Source organism: Capsicum annuum, chromosome 4 (assembly GCF_002878395.1).
Source record: "Capsicum annuum cultivar UCD-10X-F1 chromosome 4, UCD10Xv1.1, whole genome shotgun sequence".
Lineage (NCBI taxonomy): Eukaryota > Viridiplantae > Streptophyta > Magnoliopsida > Solanales > Solanaceae > Capsicum > Capsicum annuum.
Genome location: NC_061114.1, coordinates 167,082,243 through 167,087,359, shown reverse-complemented (window position 1 = coordinate 167,087,359; position 5,117 = coordinate 167,082,243). Strand labels below are relative to the sequence as shown.

General features: G+C 30.3%; 1 long non-coding RNA gene across 1 annotated transcript; it reads left to right on the top strand.

Annotated features, from left to right (window-relative positions):
• The first annotated feature begins 917 nt into the window (after window positions 1–917).
• Window positions 918–4,726, top strand: LOC124897550. Its single transcript, XR_007054281.1, has 2 exons — window positions 918–4,304; window positions 4,529–4,726. It is a non-coding gene; the product is annotated as an uncharacterized LOC124897550 (long non-coding RNA).
• Window positions 4,727–5,117: the final 391 nt, after the last annotated feature.

Sequence of the window (5,117 nt, the reverse complement as noted above, 5' to 3'; positions counted from 1 at the left end):
TAGTGTCTTGGCAATTTAGGTTGCAAAAATGTGTTGCTCTATCTACTACAGAAGCTGAGCTTATTATTATCGTTGAAGCTTGTAAAGAATTGCTTCGGATGAAGAGATTCTTGGGGGAACTTGGTTGTGCTCAAGAGAGGTATGTGCTTTATTGTGACAGTCAAAGTGCCATACATCTTGGCAAGAATTCTACATTTCATGGTCGGTCTAAACACATTGATGTGAGATATCATTGGATTTGAGATGTATTGGATTCTAAGTTGCTTGAACTTGAGAAGATTCATATGGATGATAATGGTTCTGACATGATAACTAAAGTTTTACCAAGAAAGAAGTTTGAAGATTGTTGAAAGATCGTCGGGTGTTGACACCTAAATTTTGTCCTCCACATTCCAAATTAGTTTTTGAATTTCTCAATTTTAAATAGTTTTAAAATATTTATTTTAAGTTATTTTGAAATAAATTTCTACCCTACCTTTTGAATTTAGGTGAAATTAATACATGTAATGTTTAATTATAAATGATAGTAATTTATCAGTTAAAGAAAATGCTTCAAAATTTATTTAGAGTGAAAATTTTGATTAAATTGCAACTACTTTACTTTTTTCAAGATTTGATTGAAAATAAGAAATTAATGACATAATTAGTTTCTTATTTTTTATTTTAAAAAAAAAAACAAAATAATTGTGCTTTTATTGAATATTTATTTTAAAATTATTAAATTTGAGAATTTGTTAAATTAATTAAAAGTTTATTTCGTCTCAATTTTGTCCAATTAATTCAATTGTGGTCATTTTTATTAATATAAAACAATTATAATTTTTAATTGCACTCCCTATTTGTTAATCTAATCTTATAACCTAAACCCTTTAAAATTGGGCCAGCAGCACACATTTAGTAACCCAACTCAAGCCTAACCAGCCCACTTCAGCTGACCCGGCCGACATTCTTATTTTCCCTTCTTCTACGCGTACAACAGCAGCACAGCCTCATCAATTAACATCAGATGTTATCAACAACAATACAACCCTTTACAATTTCAACCAAAGAACAACAATTTCAACGACGGCAATACAACAACAGGCAGTCCGACCCAATAACCCTCAGCAAACAACGGGTCCAGCCCATCAATGACCCGAACCACGACAAAAACCAGTATAGCAATATCAACGACAACAGCGACCCCACACCAACGAATAAGTCAACAATATCAGCTATTAATCCGAATTTTCCTCAAAACCGTTCAATTTCTTATGCATGCAGATGGGCACGATTGATTCATGTCGAATTTCAAATGTTTCATTCTCAATTTCTTATTCGTTTCCCTCCAAAACACTATTCCGAAAATCCTCTATAAATACCTGTTGAGAGACAGAGGATTAGAGGAGGATTCTTTGGGGAAAAATTGAGGATTCGGGAGGAGCATTCCTCTAATCCTACGTAACAGGAGAAATTCCTTTCAAACGTTCGATCCCAACAAAAGTTAATCTCCGATGAATTCGTTTAAACGCCGGTGAATTGGCAATGGATTTCGGCAGTGGTGAAATTCTTGCAATTTAAGCTCGCTTGTCCCGGCTAGCTGCCCGGAGAAAGGTAAACACCTCCCCTCTTCTAGTTTTCATGTGTCATAGCAATTTTCTTTATTAGAGTATAAATTTTTGTTAGTATAGTCATGGATGCTGGGATTATGTGTTGTAGAAGGTTTTCCAAAAGCCATAGGTTTTGTGTTTGATTTCCTGGGTTGATATGTGCTGGGATTCTTTGTTTCGTCTTGATAATGTTTCCGTTTAGTGTTAATCTGTAGTCCTATCTAGTTTGAATGATTGTTTTATTTTAGTTTGATTCATCGTTTTCCTTCTAATTGGAATATCCATGTGTTGAAAGTCGAGGCCCTAAGGATGTGTTAAGCAAACTCTTTGAAATTGCCTCTCTTTTGAATTAATTCTTCCAAAGAACAAAAGTCCCTCTTGAAGATATTTGAGAAATTAATGGTATGGTTGGGTTTATTTTTCTGTAAGTCATGGCCTAAGTTACTTACGAATTCGTTGTGTTTTAAAACGAAGTCTTCTGTTTTTATCATGTCATCTAATTTAGTTTCTATTAGCTGTTGAGATAAAGCAATTAGTTTGGGAAAGTCATGAGGGATTCGCCTCTTCAAACATTTTGTTCTATTTTTAGAATCATTTGATCATATAATTATTTAAGATGCAAAAAGAAAGTAGTTACCATGATCATGTTTCTTTTTAGTATGTGACAAATAAAAGTTTATATGAGTGTACATACCCTTGGACTTGAGTCTCTCTATTGTCTTTGTATGATTGCAAAATTCCAAAGCAACTCCAATCCATTGCTGAAATATTCAAACTTTCTTAACGTTATGCCACCTAATAATTAAAAAAAAAAAAAAAGGAAAAGGAAAGAGAAACATAAAACTAAATACTAGCCAAATGAGAAAAACTTGCAAACTTAGAGAATACTATATAGTAGTACCTGATTTCTTGGCATGGTTGAAAATCGAAAGCCATTATTTTGAAGAGAGTTGAAATAAAAGCTATACTTGGTATAGCTATATACAACTTTATAGTTGGATACAGATACTGCTCCATCCGTTCTAAAATAATTGAATTATTGGAGTATTTTTAGTGTTCAAAATAATTGAATTGTTCATAGATAGATATTGAATTATTTTTTTTTCAATTTTATCCTACATTAATTAAATTTCCAAGGATGAGTTCCAACGATCATTACTAATGTTTTAAAGTTTGAAAAGGGCAAAAAATAAAAAAGTGACCAATTTATTATTATTATTATTATTTTTTCCTTAAAATGTATATCATATTCCAATAATTCAATTATTTTCGAAACGAAGGATGAATGACTGGTTTTGCCCAAAGACGACCCAAATAATTTTTTAGTACTTACTATTTAATTTTAACATATATATGTGTGTGTATGTGTGTTTTCTGGTTGTTTACTCTTCTCTGCATTCACTGGAATATTTCTTCAACATGTGAGAGTTGGCTTTCCAATTTTTCTTTTAATCTTAATTTATATTAATTTATATTGGAGACGAGGACAATATATTTTCTAACTATTTGGTTGTGTTCTGATCGTAAAATTTGCTAATGAATAAAAGAATAGTTGTATGTTTTACTTGACATGAGCATTAGACGTTGCCCTCTTTAGAAAGTTGAATATTTGGTATGATCAAGCTGAATATGTTTTCTTTCTTTCTTCATTATTGCATGTTGTTTGTCTAAATCGACATTTGATATACTAGTTTGCTCGTCGTATTATTAGACACGTACTAATTCTTATCTCTTCCTCTCTTTACATGAACTCTTCCTGATGAGTCCAATGGGACTCCTCATATCCTTGCATTTGAACACCGTCGAGTCAAGCCTCATTAAAGTCCAAAATTGGACTGATATGCACAGGATAGCACACGCATACAGGCTGGTATAGGCTGAGATACAGCGTGTATACATTGAAAGTCGTAGCTGCATACCATCATACAGTGTACAATGAAATATGGAGAGTTAATATGTGGATTTCTACGTTGATATACAGTATATACGTGGAAATATACACAAAAACGCAAGGGTGAAGGGCTTTGATATACAGTCAGTATACAGTTGGTATACAACTGCACAAATGGACCAAAAGTCCATAAAAAATGGGCCCAAAACCTGGCCAGATTTGGGAAAAGGCCCAAACTTTAATTCTTCTTATTCTTGTAAATTCTTATTTGATTATGTGCTTGTATTAAATTATCCAAAATTTACATATATACACAAGGTAACTTTACCTCATTACAATAAATCTCATATTGGTAAAATAATTACATAAATCTCAAATTAATTACTCAAATCTCTTAATTTTTTATTTTCTCTCCTTAATATTATACATCCAAAAAAGGCCGTCTTTTCTTCCCTCGTTTTCTCTTCCATTACAAATCAGTTTATCTTTCATTATTCAATTCTTTTTTTCACGTCTAAAATCAAGCAATTATAATTAAAGTTTACCATTGTAAGTTTTCAAACATTAATTGAACTTATAGATTTCATTCATTATTTTTTTTTTTAACTTCACCAAATCAGTAAGTCATGGACTTGTTTGAAAAAATAAAGGCAAAAAAAATAGCGATGAATTATCAAAAGCATTGAAAAATCTCAATTGGGTCATCATCATCATCAGCAGACCACAACGGGGTGAAATATGCCATGGAAAATGAATCTTGTGAATAGAGCATAACGGTGTTTATTCAAACGATTGAATCAACTAAATCACTTACTCAATCTTCTGTAAGAATCTAAATCCTAATTATTTGATTATTTAATGTTTGTTAATATTATTCTATTTCTGAAAAAGAATGATCTTGCTTCGTTTTATATTTTTTAAATACTCTTTCAAAGATTCTATTTTGTAATATCAAATTCTTTCAAGATTTAACTTTATGTTTCAAAGATTCTATTTTATATGTTTCAGTATTTTGTCTAACTTTTATGTTTGTTTTTTGTTGAAACAGGCTAGCTTTGTGGTTGCAAAGATAACTGCAATTTATACACCGAGTCTATTCAAAAGAATAAGTGATTTGCTACGATGGAAAAGAATTAATTGTCATCGCGTCCAAAGATGTAGATTTTATACATTATACATTACTTTATTTAACACACTTATGTAAAATGTTAGTTTTGTATATATAGTAGAGGCTGTTTTTATATTAGTCAAATTATACAATTATAATCTATGAATTTTGTATAAGGTTACATTATACATTCTGACAAGTTATAGATAAACAATGTATAATGTTAATATTTTATATGTATGGTGTAACATTATACATTCTTGAAGTTTTTATTTGAAAGTATAAGATATAAAATATCAGGCATTATACATTAGTTATTTTGGAAGACTAATGTATAATATAAGTCTAATGATATATATTTTCAATATGTTATACATTAGAAGTTCTTATTACATTAGTTGTGTTTTATGTTGTATTATACAGTTAAAAAGTCTTATTTTTGTATAATTTTTCATTATACCTTCTGTCAAACTTATAGGTCATACATGTTTAAAGTGAAAAATTTAGATTTGTAATATGATATTATACG